Here is a 17,335-nt window from a genome sequence, read left to right as displayed (position 1 = left end):
AGCAGCTGTAAGAAAAGCCATAATTCACATAATCGTAAAATTAGTAAGATATAAAATAATATGAATTAAATAATTTCAGAAATAGAAAATTTTAAACTTTTTATCCATATACAAAATCAATTATTTTTATATAGTAGCAATGAGTAGTTCAAAAATATACTAAGAAAGCAGTTCCATTTACAAGAGCATCAAAACAAGTAAAATGCTTAAGAATAAATTTAACAAAAGAAGTGCAAAACTTATACTCTGAAAATTATGAAACACTGTAGAGAGAAATGAAAGAAGATATAAATAAATGAAAAGATATCCACATTCATGGATTGGAAGATCTAATACTGTGAGGATGACAATACTCCTCCAATTGATCTACAGATTCAATGCAATCTTGTCAAAATTCCAACTGGTTTGTTTGCAGAAATTGATGGTCTGATTCTAAAATGCATTCAGTGAAACAGGGACCCCAAGTAGCCAAAATAATCTTGAAAAGGAAGAAAAACTTTTGGGGACTCACACTTTCCAATTTATAAAATACAAAGCTACAGTAATCAACACAGAAGGGTACTAGCATAAGGCTAAATATATAGATCAAAGAAATAGAACTGAAAGCCCTAAAATAAGTCCTCCAATATATCGTCAATTGGTTTTTGACAATGGTGAAAATAAGGAAAGAATAGTCTTTTCAACAAATTGTGCTGGGAAAACGAAATATTCACATGCAAAAACAACATTCTTTTGGATCCCTACCTCAAACCATATACAAAAATTAACTCAAAATGTATCAAAGACCAAAATATAAGAGCTAAAACTATAAAACTTTTAGAAAAAATATGGGTGTGAATTTTCTTGACTTTAGGAAATGGTGTTTTAGATATGACTCCCAAAGCAGAAGCAAAAAGATTTTAAAAACTGGACATCATCAACATTAAAAACTTGTGCATCAAAGGACAAAATCAAGAAAGTGAAAAGACAATCCACAGAATGGGAGAAAAATTTTGTAAATTACATATTGGACAATAGACTTATGTCTAGAATATATAAAGGATTTGTACCTAGAATATATAAAGAACTCTTACAATTCAACAATAACAACAACAACAAAGCCCAATTTAAAAATGGACAAAGGATATGAATAGATTTTTCTCCAGAGGACATATACAAACACCAATATGAACAAGGAAAAGATGCTCATTATCATTAATCATCAGGGAAATGCAGATTCTAAGCAGAATAAGATACCACTGAAGGCAATGGCACGCCACTCCAGTACTCTTGCCTGGAAAATCCCATGGACGGAGGAGCCTGATGGGCTGCAGTCCATGGGGTCGCTAAGAGTCGGACACAACTGAGCGACTTCACTTTCACTTTTCACTTTCATGCATTGGAGAAGGAAATGGCAACCCACTCCAGTGTTCTTGCCTGGAGAATCCCAGGGACGGGGGAGCCTGTTGGGCTGCCATCTCTGGGGTCGCAGAGAGTCGGACACGACTGAAGTGACTTAGCAGTAGCAGTAGCAGTTACATCCACTAAGATATAATCAAAGGACAGATAATAATAAGTGTTGATGAGAATGTTAAGAAATTGGAACTCTCAGCACTGCTGGTGGAAATGTAAAGTAGTACAGCCACTTTGAAAAACACCTTGGATTCCTCAAAATCCAAGAGCTTTTTTGCTCTTGGATTGCCAGAGCTACCATATGACCCAGCAATTCCACTCCTAGGTATATACCCAAGACAAATGAAGACATACATCCACACAAAAATTTGTATGTGAATGTTCTTAGGAGTATCATTCATAATAATGGAAACGACCCAAATGTCCATCAGCCAATGAATGGATAAATAAAATGTGGTATATCCATATAATATACTATTATTTGGCAATAAAAAGAAAGTATTACCATATAACATGACAGGGATGAACCTTGAAAACATTGTGTTAAATGAAACTAGTTACAAAGAGTCACATATTGTATGATTCCACTTAAAATGTTCAGAATAGGCAAATCAATGGAGACAGAAAAATAGATTAGTGGTTTGCCAGGGCTGAGGGGGATGGAGGAATTGGAGAGTGACTGCTAATTGTGGGTAGGGTTTCTTTTTGGGATAATAATAATCTAAAATTGATTGCAGTGATGGATGCACAACTCTGTTAATATGCTAGAATTCATTGACTTGTATACTTTATTGAGTTAATTATTTGGTATGGGAATTATATCTCAGTAACACTGTTACAATGTTTTACCCCAAATTTTCATCTTTTTATAACAAAGAAATTAGAGATGCTTTTCTCAATATTGCCTTGTGGCTCAGCCGGTAAAGAATACGCCTGCAATGCAGGAGACCTGGGTTCGATCCCTGGATTGGGAAGATCCCCTGGAGAAGGGAAAGGCACTCCAGTGAAGGGAAATACCCACTCCAGTATTCTGGCCTGGAGACAACTGAATTGGACACAACTGAGCGACTTTCCGAAGAAGGCAATGGGCATCCCACTCCAGTAGTCTAACCTGGAAAATCCCAGGGACGGGGGAGCCTGGTGGGCTGCCGTCTATGGGATCACATAGAGTCGGACATGACTGAAACAGCTTAGCAGCAGCAGCAGACCCACTTTCACTTTCTTTCACAGTATAATAAACTTGTCCTGTCCAGCTAGGCCTACTGTAATAAAACATTTGTTGTTCAGTCACTCAGTCGTGTTGGACTCTTTGCGACCCCATGGACTGAAGCATGGACTGAAGGCTTTCTTGTCCTTTACCATCTCCCAGAGAACGCTCAAATTTGTGTCCATTGAGTCGGTGATGCCATCAAACCATCTCTTCCTCTGTTGTCCCCTTTTCCTCCTGCCTTCTATCTTTCCCAGCATCAAGGTCTTTTTCAATGAGTTGACCCTTCACATGAGGTGGTCAAAGTATTGGAGCTTCAGCTTCAGCATCAGTCCTTCCAATGAATATTCGGGATTGATTTCCAAGGGATCCTAAAGGAAGATCCCTTGGATCTTGCAGTCCAAGGGACTCTCAAGAGTCTTCTCCAACACACCAGCTTGAAAGCATCAATTCTTTGGTGCCCAGTCTTCTTTATGGTCACATCCATACATGACTACTGAAAAAACCATTGCTTTGACTATACAGACCTCTGTTGGCAAAGCAATGTCTCTGCTTTATAATACGCTGCCTAGGTTTGTCAAAGCTTTCTTCCAAGGAGCAAGTCTTTTAATTTCATGGCTGCAGTCACTGTCCACAGTGATTCTGGAGCCCAAGAAAATAAAGTCTGTCGCTGTTTCCATTGTTTCCCCATCTATTTGCCATGAAGTGATGGGCCAGATGCCATGATCTTATTTTTTTTTTTTAATATTGAGTTTTAAGCCAGCTTTCTCACTCTCCTCTTTCATCTTCATCAAGAAGTTGTTTACTTCCTCTTTGCTTTCTGCCAAAAGGGTGGTGTCATCTGCATATCTGAGGTTATTATAACAAAACATAAATATGTCTTTTTTTTCCCTTTTAATTCTGACTTTTATCCTTAATTTCTTTATTCTTTATTTCTCTTTATCTCTATATTTTTCCTTAATAATATAAGCCCACCAGTGGCCTAAGTGATAACAATAGACATTTCTTAGCTCTGATGTCAATTTATACCTGAAGAGTCTCTTGGTTTCTTAAATAAACTCTAAATGACAGTGATAGTTGTTTTCTTAATTTTTTTAAAAATTGAAGTACAGTTGATTTTAAATGTTTCAGGTATACAGCAAAGTGATCAGTAATATACAGATTGGGTTGGCCAAAATTTCATTCAGATTTTTCCATAAGATGTTATATATATGACATTTTCTTTAGATTTTTTTTTCCATTATAGGCTATTATAAGATATTGAATATACTTTCCTGTGCTATACAGTATGTGCCTGTTGTTTATCTATTTTATATATAGTAGGGTGTATCTGTTAATTCCAAATTTATCCCTCCCTGCCCTTTCTCCCCCTTTGGTAACCATAAGTTTGTTTTCTATATCTGTGAGTCCATTTTTGTTTTGTAAATAACTTCATTCATATCTTTTTGTTTTTAGATTCTATATATAAGAGATATCATACGATATTTGTCTTTCTCTGTCTGACTTATTCACTTAGTATGATACTCTCTAGGCCCATCCATGTTGCTTCAAGTGGCATTATTTCATTCTTTTTGATGGCTGAGTAATATTCCATTGTATATACATACACTATATCTTCTTTATCCATTTATCTGTTGATAGAATTTAGATTGTTTCCATATCTTGGGTACTGTAAATAATACTGCTATGAATATTAAGGTACATGTGTCTTTTTGAAATAGAATTTTCTTTGGATATATGCCTAAGAGTGGGATTGCTGGATCATCAGTATCAGTTCAGTCACTCAGTCGTGTCCGACTCTTTGTGACCCCATGAATCACAGCACGCCAGGCCTCCCTGTCTATCACCAACTCCCGGAGTTCACTCAAACTCACGTCCATCGAGTCAGTGATGCCATCCAGCCACCTCATCCTCTGTCATTCCGTTCTCCTCCTGCCCCCAATCCCTCCCAGCATCAGGGTCTTTTCCAGTGAATCAACTCTTCTCATGAGGTGGCCAAAGTATTGGAGTTTCAGCTTCAGCATCAGTCCTTCCAATGAACATCCAGGACTGATCTCCTTTAAGATAGACTGGTTGGATCTCCTTGCAATCCAAGGGAACCTCAAGAGTCTTCTCCAACACCACAGTTCAAAAGCATCAATTCTTTGGCACTCAGCTTTCTTCACAGTCCAACTCTCACATCCATACATGACCACTGGAAAAACCATAGCCTTGACTAGACCAACCTTTGTTGGCAAAGTAATGTCTCTGCTTTTGAATATGCTATCTAGGTTGGTCATAACTTTCCTTCCAAGGAGTAAGTGTCTTTTAATTTCATGGCTGCAATCACCATCTGCAGTGATTTTGGAGCCCAAAAAAATAAAGTCTGCCACTGTTTCCACTGTTTCCCCATCTATCCGCCATGAAGTGATGGGACCGGATGCCATGATCTTAGTTTTCTGAATGTTAGCTTTAAGCCAACTTTTCGCTCTCCTCTTTCACTTTCATCAAGAGGCTTTTTAGTTCCTCTTCACTTTCTGCCATAAGGGTGGTGTCATCTGCATATCTGAGGTTATTGATATTTCTCCCAGCAATCTTGATTCCAGCTTGTGCTTCCTCCAGCCCAGCATTTCTTATGATGTACTCTGCATATAAGTTAAATAAGCAGGGTGACAATATACAGCCTTGACGTACTCCTTTTCCTATTTGGAACCAGTCTGTTGTTGCATGTCCGGTTCTAACTGTTGCTTCCTGACCTGGATATAGGTTTCTCAAGAGGCAGGTCAGGTGGTCTGGAATTCCCATCTCTTTCACAATTTTCCATATCTTGGCTACTGTAAATAATACTGCTATGAATATTAAGGTACATGTATCTTTTTTGAATTAGAATTTTCTCTAGATATATGCCTAGGAGTGGGATTGCTGGAGCATATAGTAACTCAATTTTTGTTTTTATTTGAAAGGAATCACCATACTATTCTCAATAGTGGCTGCACCTACTTACATTCCCACCAACAGTGTAGGAGGATTTCCTTTTTCTCACATCCTCTCCAGCATTTAGTATTTGTAGACTTTTTGATGATGGCCATTCTGACCGGTGTGAAGTGTTATCTCATTGTAGACAATGATAGTTTTTATACATAACTTGAATTTTAGTTTTTAAAATGTTCTTTTATCATGTTTTATAAGAAATTAAAATTTTAATGTGAATCCACAAAAATTCAAGCTCCCTGGAAGCCCCCACAGACATTTGTATGGCTCACCATCAGTTGGCAGTGTTTTCATTAGCTTTTCTAGTTCTTCACTTGCAAGCTCAATTCCAAGATTTTTAACAACATTTTTAACATCCTTAGACTCAATCTTCTCACCTTTAAAATAGATTGGATATATATATCATCATTTCATATAGCAGCAATTATTTCTAAGGAAGTTACTTTATGATGATTAATTTTCAACTTGAGGACTGAAGTAAAAATAAAACATTTTCAACTTTAGAATTGTCAAGTCAAATTTATTTCCTTAATATAAACAAAAGAGTTTCTCCTAAAGTTAGAAAAGACCACTTCCATAAAATTTGATCAGTTAATAAAAAGATGCTTATTCAAACAATATTTTAACTTTAAAAATAAGAATTATATAATGAATATAATGAAAATATTACCTTGATCATGTTTAGGTTTCATGCTTTAATTTGCCATGCCACTCTATACTAAGGTTATTAAACACTTGTGAAGTGAATTATATTATTGGCATAAACAACAGATTTATAGAATTTAAAAGCAAGGACAAATATAGTAATTTCATTACAAAAACTTGAATAATTTTATATCAAAAATTAGGCATTATAGGAAAATATGGGAAGACAGCAGAATTCATGTCAATGATAGATTACTGAGAAATATTAGGGAGAAAAGAGAACTTAATGTAGGTAATTGGAATCTTAATTTTATAGTAACTTTCACTCACCTGTGAAATCTGTGACTTTATCCATCAGCATTTCTAGAGAAATTTTCTTATCAACTATAGGAGAAGATCAAAATCACACTGACATATAATACTCATGAATGTGCAAAATGCAAGAATAATTATCATAGTTACACCATGTGTTAGGCGCCATCCTAACTGCTTTATATACTTAACAAAGATTTATTGAACACAGTTTCTAGATTATTATTTTATCTTTTACTTTTTTAATAAGCAAAGAAGAAAATTCTAAATATGAAAACCATACAGTTGCAATGATGTAATTTCTGGCCTATAATACTTCAAACCTATTTGTTTTACTAAAGAGAAGTGATTCAGATGTGAGTACATCTCAAGAATCGACATTCTTGTATTCAAAATTTGCAAGATTCTACTATTAACAATCATACTGTAGACAGCATAAAAGTTACCTATATTATACATATCAAAGTATAATGCTTTAATTTCTACTTTAACTTGATGCTCATAAATTCAAATGACATTCACTATGCATTGGTCACTGACATGATATATCACCACACTTCTCTTTTCTTCCTACAGAAACTGTCATTTCTCCCATTATATATATACTCAATAGTTTTCAACTAAACTTGCCTCATGGTAACTACCATATCTGATAACAAACTTACCATCAGCATGTATATTTTGAGTCAGATCTTTAAGTTCTGAATCTGCAAGTTTGATTTCTAGATTGTTCAGAATGGTGTCCAGGTTCTTGATATTAACTTTCCCACCTAAGAAAAGTAACAGAAGACCATAAAGAGTATTAAATGATTCCAAAAGAAAAGTTTCTTTAACTTTTTTGATACCATATTCCCCATTGTGAATTGAGCAGTATATCATTACTCATAAAGTTTATACAGTATTTTAGGCAGGTTATGTACCCACTAAAAAGCCTATTCAAGAATTCCCTCAATGCCTACTAACCTAAGGTTAAGGATATTTGCTCTAAAGTGAAAAATACAAATTAACTAATGTTCAACAATTCTAGCACAGAGACTAAATATTTTAAACCTTCATGGATGTAAACTATGAAGTTAGAATTAAGGACATTTCTTGGTTACCAATGAGGAGAGGGAAAAGATGAGGGACAATTTGGGGGTAAGGGGCTAAGAGTTAGAAACCATTATGTATAGAATAAGTAAGCTACAAGGAAATATTGTACAGCACAGGGAATATGGCTAATATTTTATAACTCTGTGGTGGTTTAATCGCTAAGTCATGTCCAACTCTTATGACTCCATAGAATGTAGCCACCAGGCTCCTTTGTCTCTGAAATTTTCCAGGCAAGAATACTGGAGTGGGTTGCTCTTTCCTTCTCCAGGGGATCTTCCCAACCATGCAGGCAGATTCTTTATTGATTGAGCTATGAGGGAAGCCCAATAATAACTCTAAATGAATATAACTTTAAAAAATTGTGTATCACTATGTTGTACACCTAAAACATATAAAACCGTACATCAACTATATTAAAACTTATTAAAAAAAACATGTCCACTTCTTCTGAAACTTGTCTTGGGGACTAGTCTATACAACATAAAGTTTTAAATGAAGTTCAATAAATGCTCAGGGAATTCTGGTTCTGGGGGCTAATATTCTTTACTTCTAAACAATATTTAATATAACCTTTGATGAATGAAAACTCCATTTAGTTTTTTTTTTTTTTTTTGCATCTTACTAAATTCCCTGAATCACTGCTATATTTTTGCTATACAAACTTGAAGTGTGGTATTTCTTTTCCTAAAAAAGTTTGGAAAATCACAAGAGAATATGGGACTTCTAAGACAGAACATGAGATTCATCTGCAAAATATAGACTAAATGCTAAAAAAGTACAAATTTGTAATTAGTATACATGACAGATGGTGGCATTTGCAAATTCAGTATCTTGGAAAAAGAATACTATGGGGATCTCATATTCATTTGTGTTCTCATTATGTTTCTCAGTTCAGTTCAGCCACTCATTTGTGTCCGACTCTTTGCAACCCCATGGACCACAGCATGCAAGGCTTCTCTGTCCATCACCAACTCCCAGAGTTTACCCAAACTCATGTCCATTGAATCAGTGATGCCATCCAACCATTTCATCCTCTGTCATCCCCTTTTCCTCTCACAGTCAGTTTTTCCCAGTATCAGAGTCTTTTCAAATAAGTCAGCTCTTCACATCAGGTGGCCAAAGTATTGGAGTTTCAGCTTCAACATCAGTCCTTCCAATGAACACCCAGGACCGATTTCCCTTAGGATGGACTGGTTGGATCTCCTTGCAGTCGAAGGGACTCTCAAGAGTTTTCTTCAACACCACAGTTCAAAAGCATCAATTCTTAGGTGTTCAGCTTTCTTTATAGTCCAACTCTCACACCCATACATGACCACAGGAAAAACCACAGCCTTGACTAGACGAACCTTTGTTGGCAAAGTAATGTCTCTGCTTTTTAATATGCTATCTAGGTTGGTCATAACTTTCCTTCCAAGGAGCAAGCGTCTTTTAATTTCATGGCTGCAATCACCATCTGCAGTGATTTTGGAGGCCCCCCCCCCAAAAAAAGTCTGCCAATGTTTCCACTGTTTCCCCATCTACTTGCCATGAAGTGATGTGACCGGATGCCGTGATCTTAGTTTTCTGAATGTTGAGTTTTAAGTCAACTTTTTCACTCTCCTTTTTCACTTTCATCAAAAGGCTCTTTATTCTTCTTCACTTTCTGCCATAAGGGTGGTGTCATCTGCATATCTGATGTTATTGATATTTTTCCTGGCAATCTTGATTCCAGCTTGTGCTTTCCTCCAGCCCAGAGTTTCTCATGATGTACTCTGCATATAAGTTAAATAAACAGGGTGACAATATACAGGCTTGATGTACTCATTTTCCTATTTGGAACCAGTCTGTTGTTCCATGTCCAGTTCTGACTGTTGTTTCCTGACCTGCATACAGATTTCTCAAGAGGCAAGTCAGGTGGTCTGCTATTCCTATCTCTTTCAGAATTTTCTACAGTTTATTGTGATCCACACAGTCAAAGTTAATAAGGCAGAAGCAGATGTTTTTCTGGAACTCTCTTGCTTTTTCAATGATCCAGCAGATGTTGGCAATTTGATCTCTGGTTCCTTGGCCTTTTCTAAAACCAGCTTGAACATCTGGAAGTTCACGGTTCATGTATTGTTGAAGTCTGGCTTGGAGAATCTTGAGCATTACTTTACTAGCATGTGAGATGAGTGCAATTGTGTGGTAGTTTGAGCATTCTTTGGCATTGCCTTTTTTTGGGACTGGAATGAAAACTGACCTTTTCCAGTCCTATTGCCTCTGCTGAGTTTTCCAAATTTGCTGGCATATTGAGTGCAGCACTTTCACAGCATCATCTTTCAGGATTTGAAATAGCTCCACTGGAATTCCATCACCTCCACTAGCTTTGTTCGTAGTGATGCTTCCAAAGGCCCAAATGACTTCACATTCCAGGATGTCTGGCTCTAGGTCAGTGATCACACCATCATGATTATCTGGGTTGTAAAGATCTTTTTGGTACAGTTCTTCTGTTTATTCTTGCCACTTCTTAATATCTTCTGCTTCTGTTAGGTTCATACCATTTCTGTCCTTTATTGAGCCCATCTTTGCATGAAATATTCCCTTGGTATCTCTAATTTTCTTGAAGAAATCTCTAGTCTTTCCCATTCTATGGGAAAAGACTTCTCTATTTCTTTGCACTGATCACTGAAGAAGGCTTTCTTATCTCTCCTTGCTATTCTTTGGAACTTTGCATTCAAATGGGTATATCATTCCTTTTTTCCTTTGCTTTTCACTTCTTCTCACAGCTATTTGTAAGGCCTTCTCAGACAGCCATTTTGCTGTTTTGCATTTCTTATTCTTGGGGATGCTCTTGATCCCTGTCTGCTCTACAATGTCATGAACCTCCATCCATAGTTCATCAGGCACTCTGTCTATCAGATCTAGACCCTTAAATCTATTTTTCACTTCTACTGTATAATTGTAAGGGATTTGATTTAGGTCATACCTGAATGGTCTAGTGGCTTTCCCTACTTTCTTCAATTTAAGTCTGAATTTGGCAATAGGATTTCATGATTTGAACCACAGTCAGCTCCCAGTCTTGTTTTTGCTGACTGTATAGAGCTTCTCCATCTTTGGCTGCAAAGAATATAATCAATCTGATTTTAGTGTTGACCATCTGGTGATGTCCCTGCGTAGAGTCTTCTCTTGTGTTGTTGGAAGAGGGTGTTTGCTATGACCAGTGCATTCTCTTGGCAAAACTCTATTAGCCTTTGCCCTGCTTCTTTCTGTACTCCAAGGCCAAATTTGCTTGTTACTCCAGGTGTTTCTTGACTTCTTACTTTTGCATTCCAGTTCCCTATAATGAAAAGGACATCTGTTTTGGGTGTTAGTTCTAAAAGGTCTTGTAGATCTTCATAGAACCATTCAACTTCAGCTTCTTCAGCATTACTGGTTAGGGCATAGACTTGGATTACTGTGATATTGAATGGTTTGCCTTGGAAATGAACAGAAATCATTGTCATTTTTGAGATTGCATCCAAGTACTGTATTTCAGACTCTTTTTTGACTGTGATGGCTACTCCATTTCTTCTAAGGGATTCTTGCCCACAGTAGTAGATGTAGTGAACATCTGAGTTAAATGTACCCATTCCAGTCCATTTTAGTTCACTGATTCCTAGAATGTCGACATTCACTCTTGCCACCTCTTGTTTGACCACTTCCAATTTGCCTTGATTCATGGACCTAACATTCCAGGTTCCTATGCAATATTGCTTTTTACAGCATCGGACCTTGCTTCTATCACCTTCACATCCACAATTGGGTGTTGTTTTTGGTTTGGCTCCATCTCTTCATTCTTTCTGGAGTTATTTCTCCACTGATCTCCAGTAGCATATTGGGCACCTAACAACCTGAGGAGTTCATCTTTCAGTGTCTATCTTTTTGCTTTTTCATACTGTTCATGGGGTTCTCAAGGCAAGAATACTTAAGCGGTGTACCATTCCCTTCTCCAGTGGACTACATTTTTTTCAGAACTCTCCACCATGACCCATCCGTCTTGGGTGGCCCTACACAGCATGGCTCATAGTTTCATTGAGTTAAACAAGGCTGTGGTCCATGTTATTAGATTGGTTAGTTTTCTGTTATTGTGGTTTTCAGTCTCTCTGCCCTCTGGTATAGAAGGACAAGAGGCTTATGGAAGCTTCCTGATGGGAGAGACTGACTGAGAGGGAAACTGGGTCTTGTTTTGATGGGCGGGGCCTTGCTCAGTAAATTTTTAATCCAATTTTCTGTTGGTGGGTGGAGCTGTATTCCTTCCCTGCTATTTACCTGGGGCCAAACTACGGAGAAGGCAATGGCATCCCACTCCAGTACTCTTGCCTGGAGAATCCCATGGATGGGGGAGCCTGGTGGGCTGCCGTCTATGGGGTCTCCCAGAGTTGGACACGGCTGAGGGACTTCACTTTCACTTTTCACTTTCATGCATTGGAGAAGGAAATAGCAACCCACTCCAGTGTTCTTGCCTGGAGAATCCCAGGGACGGGGAGCCTGGTGGGCTGCCGTCTATGGGGTCGCAGAGTCGGACACGACTGACGCGACTTAGCAAACTATGGTGGAGGTAATGGAGATAATGGTGACCTCCTTCAAAAGATCCCATGCATGCACCGCTACACTCAGTGCCCCAACCCTGCAGCAGGCCACCACCAACCCACATCTCTGCTGGAGACTCCTGGACACTCACAGGCAAGTCTGGGTCAGTCTCTTGTGGGTTACTGCTCCTTTATCTTGGGTCCTGGTGCACAAGGTTCTGTTTGTGCCCTCCAAGAGTATTTCCCAGCCCTGTGTAAGAGGGCTTATGTTTCTCACTCACCTTTAAAAGACTTCACACCTTTCAGCAATCTGTTCTTAAAGACCTTGTTATCATCTACAAAAAAAAGGGCAAAATTTAGGTCATAGAGAAATTATGTGGCTATTAGCTAAAATTATTTCAGTAAAGCTAGGACTTTCATGATTTGCCAAAATCAATTTTGAGAGAAAATTAGGGAAAATTTATCAAAATGTTAATATGCAGGTATTGTATAATATACAGAACTCTTTTTTGATGTGATTCCACCTCTCACCTTTCATTCCCTTCTAGTTTGGCATTACATCTTTTCCTTTTTTAGTTTCTCAAATCACCTACAGGTATTTAAGAGATGAGGGTAACCTCTGAAATTTCTTCCCCTTGATAGCATGATTCAACACGATGGGGACACTTTACTCTAAAACTAAAAGGCAACTGCATAGATGGGAATTTCTCTCAGGAATAAATGAACATTTAGATTATTTTGAGTAGAGTTCTTATTTTTTTATTTTTTGCATCTTAGCAAATGGTATTAGTTTCAGTTTTCCAAAAATAAATAGATAAATAAAAGCTTAAAGAACCCTTTAAGGTCATATCAATATTTGAAATGCTTACCATTGAAAGGCAGATTTTTCAACAGTTTCAAGTATTCTTTATCTGGGAGCTCTATTCCCATGTATTTCAGAGTGGTTTTCACATCTCTGACATCAACTTCCCCTCCTTAAAGAAGATAGACAACACTGCATGTATGCATTTAAAAGTTCATGTTATGGTTCCAAATAGGGAAGATTAGTCTTTGGCTATGTGGTATGAATAGACATAGAATGAAGAGCAAAGGCCAATGAGACCCCTCTGAGTACACTGACTATGACACTCACAGAAAAGTAATTTGAACTCTAAACGCTAATAAAAGAAGGCATAATCATGATGACAATGTCAAGGCAACTCTGAAATCAGTGAAATCTACATTATTTATTTCTCTATTCAATTAGAATATTGTAAATAATTTACTTATTCAAAAAATTGTATCAATTAAGGTAATATCTGTTCGTCTCATCTTTGTTAATTATCTGGAGTTTTCACTAAAGTTTTACTTCACTTTATTTTTACTTTATTTTATTGAAAACTAATATAGAGCTTGGTTGTTGTAACAAAGAAAAAAGCAAAATAAGAGGAATCTATCAAGATGGCAGAGTAAGAGGACATGGAACTCACCTTCCCCCATCAACACATGAACAACACAGTGGATACATGTATAAGTATACCTTATTAACTGCTGTATAGCAGACACTAACACAGCATTGTAAATCAACCATGCTGCTGCTGTTGCTGCTGCTAAGTCACTTCAATCATGTCAGATCCTTTGCGACCCTATGGACTGTAGTCTGCCAGTCTCCTCTGTCCATGGGATTCTCCAAAGAAAACTGGAGTGGATTGCCATGCCCTCCTTCAGGGGATCTTCCCGACCCAGGGACTGAACCTGCATCACTTACGTTTCTTACACTGTCAGGCAGGTTCTTCACCACTAGTGCCACCTGTGCTTAGCCGCTCAGTCATGTCTGACCCTGCAACCCCATGGACTGTAGCCTGCCAGGCTCCTCTGTTCATGGGGATTCTCCAGGCAAGAATACTGGAGTGGGTTGTCATGACCTCCTCCAGGGGATATTCCCAACTCAGGGATTGAACCCAGGTCTCCTGCTTTGCAGGCAAATTCTTTACTCTCTGAGCTGCCAGGAAAGTGCAATCTGGGAAGCCCCAAATAAATTATACTGCAATAAAAAAATTTTTTAAAATCTATATGTGGAACAATTGTCACTGAAAGCTAACTGAAAACTGGCAGAAAGACTCTTGTACAGCCATGGTTGTAAGAAAGACCCACATGCAATCAGGCAAGAAGAGAAGAAGAGTGATCAGATCAGGACCTGTGCGCCTGGGAGGGAACTCAGAGGAAAAAGGGAGAATACACGGACAAAGACCCACCTTGGTGGGTGTGTGGCAAGACACACAGATTGGGAGCCCCAGCCCTGTGTTCCTAAACATGGGAGGTAGTTGGAGGATGACTGGGACTAACAGAAGGGCTATAGGAAGCCTGGACTCTGCTCATGAGGAGCAAGCACACACACAATGCCTTGCCTCCTAGTCAGGGGGAAGAGGGCAGTTAGAAGACTACTCTAGTGGTTGCTGGGTTTCCCTTGGTGTGCACACCAGCATGAACCGAGTGAACACTCCAATATGCGTGGTCTATGTTGCAGCATGGCACAGGATCTAGGGCTGCCATGCCTGGGGAGAAAACTTGGCTGTGTCACATAGTGGTGACCTAGGGTAGAGCCTGGGTTGGTTGGCAGTGACCATTGTTGGCACTTACTCAAGCAGCACATCTGAGGCAGCCTAGAACTCTGATGGTAGTTGCTCCACCATAGCTCACCCACTAATATATGTAAGAGTCCATATAAGCCTGCCTACCTTGTGGTGCATAACCACAAGAGGCAGCGGGAGTGGAGACTGGGAGCAGTGATCAGCTGAGAGACAAAGGGGAATTGTACACAGGTTGTGTCTGAACAGAACAAAGGAAACAACTGTCGGCTCCTGCATAGGCAGCTCACTGGAGAAAACTTGGATCTCTGTCTTCAGCGGACATGAGCTGAGAGCATGCAAGGATCCCTTTGCTTCAGCAGTACCCCCTTTTGCCACAAGGGTTCCAGTACTGGGAAAAGTAAAAGCATTCACTTAGAATCAACCATCAGGGCTTTTAGCTCCAGCATTTTGGGATCAGACTCCAATCCCAATAAGGCTATGAAGGACCACTGAATAGAGAGGAGTTTTCACTTCACACCTAGCTCCAGCTCTACCCATTCCATCTCCATGCATCCCCTCATCAAGGTGCTAGCTGCTAGCACACCCTAAGGAAAGACCTGACTTTGCATCCATGTCAAATCCAGCTCTCCTACCAAATGCATTGGGAACATGCAGTCTGTATAGGGACACTCCCACATAAGGACACCACTTAGAGACCTCAACAGACAACTGTTTCACCTAAATTCATAGACATAGAGAAAGTTAAGCAAAATAAAAAGGCAGAGGAAGTGGTCTCAATTGAAAGAGCAGGGGGAAATTCTTGAGAAAATGATGAAACAGACATAAATAATTTGCTAGATAAAGAATTCAAAGATTTTGTAATAAAAATGTTAACCAAATTAGAGGTTCACGACATTGTACAGGAGACAGGGATCAAGATCATCCCCCAGAAAAAAAAAAAATGCAAAAAAGCAAAATGGCTGTCTGAGGAGCCCTTACAAATAGCTGTGAAAAGAAGAGAAGTGAAAAGCAAAGGAGAAAAGGAAAGATATACCCATTTAAATGCAGAGTTCCAAAGAATAGCAAGGAGAGATAAGAAAGCCTTCCGTAGCGATCAATGCAAAGAAATAGAGGAAAACAATAGAAAAGGAAAGACTGGAGATCTCATCAAGAAAATTAGAGATACCAATGGAATATTTCATGCAAAGATGGGCTCAATAAAGGACTGAAATGGTAGGGACTTAACAGAAGCAGAAGATATTAAGAAGACGTGGCAAGAATACACAGAAGAACGGTACAAAAAAGAGCTTCACGACCCAGATAATCACGATGGTGTGATCACTCACCTCGAGCCAGACATCCTGGAATGTGAAGTCAAGTGGGCCTTAGGAAGCATCACTACAAACAAAGCTAGTGGAGGTGATGGAATTCCAGTGGAGCTAATTCAAATTCTGAAAGATGATGCTGTGAAAGTGCTGCACTCAATATGCCAGCAAATTTGGAAAATTCAGCAGTGGCCACAGGACTGGAAAAGGTCAGTTTTCATTCCAATCCCAAAGAAAGGCAATGCCAAAGAATGCTCAAAGTACCACACAATTGCACTCATCTCACACACTAGTAAAGTAATGCTCAAAATTCTCCAAGCCAGGCTTCAACAGTCTGTGAACTGTGAACTTCCTGATGTTCAAGCTGGTTTTAGAAAAGGCAGAGGAACCAGAGATCAAATTGCCAACATCCGCTGGATCATCAAAAAAGCAAGAGAGTTCCAGAAAAACATCTATTTCTGCTTTATTGACTATGCCAAAGCCTTTGACTGTGTGGATCACAATAAACCGTGGAAAATTCTGAAAGAGATGGGAATACCAGACCACCTGACCTGCCTCTTGAGAAATTTGTATTCAGGTCAGGAAGCAACAGTTAGAACTGGACATGGAACAACAGACTGGTTCCAAATAGAAAAAGGAGTACGTCAAGGCTGTATATTGTCACCCTGCTTATTTAACTTATATGCCTGGAAAATCCCATGGACGGAGGAGCCTGGTAGGCTGCAGTCCATGGGGTCTCTAAGAGTCGAACATGATTGAGCGACTTCCCTTTCACTTTTCACTTTCATGCATTGGAGAAGGAAATGGCAACCCACTCTAGTGTTCTTGCCTGGAGAATCCCAGGGACGGCGGAGCCTTGTGGGCTGCCGTCTATGGGGTCACACAGAGTTGGACACGACTGAAGCGACTTAGCAGCAGTAGCAGCAGAGTACATCATAAGAAATGCTGGGCTGGAGGAAGCACAAGCTGGAATCAAGATTGCTGGGAGAAATATCAATAACCTCAGATATGCAGATGACACCACCCTTATGGCAGAAAGTGAAGAAGAACTAAAGAGCCTCTTGATGAAAGTGAAAGAGGAGAGTGGAAAAGTTGGCTTAAAGCTCAACATTCAGAAAACTAAGATCACGGCATCCGGTCCCATCACTTCGTGGCAAATAGATGGGGAAACAGTGGCAGACTTTATTTTTCTGGGCTACAAAATCACTGCAGATGATGATTGCAGCCATGAAATCAAAAGACGCTTACTCCTTGGAAGGAAAGTTATGACTAACCTAGACAGCATATTAAAAAACAGAGACATTACTTTGCCAACAA

The 17,335-nt window shown here is 38.9% G+C and overlaps 1 long non-coding RNA gene across 1 annotated transcript; it reads right to left on the bottom strand.

Annotated features, from left to right (window-relative positions):
• Positions 1–5,844: 5,844 nt before the first annotated feature.
• Positions 5,845–7,292, bottom strand: LOC133231621 (uncharacterized). Its single transcript, XR_009731168.1, has 3 exons — positions 7,192–7,292; positions 6,545–6,598; positions 5,845–5,946 (listed from the first exon to the last, which is right to left on the bottom strand). It is a non-coding gene; the product is annotated as an uncharacterized LOC133231621 (long non-coding RNA).
• Between the last annotated feature and the right edge of the window lie 10,043 nt (positions 7,293–17,335).

This window comes from Bos javanicus, chromosome 19, assembly GCF_032452875.1.
Source record: "Bos javanicus breed banteng chromosome 19, ARS-OSU_banteng_1.0, whole genome shotgun sequence".
Taxonomy (NCBI): domain Eukaryota; kingdom Metazoa; phylum Chordata; class Mammalia; order Artiodactyla; family Bovidae; genus Bos; species Bos javanicus.
This window is presented reverse-complemented; position numbering and strand designations above follow the sequence as displayed.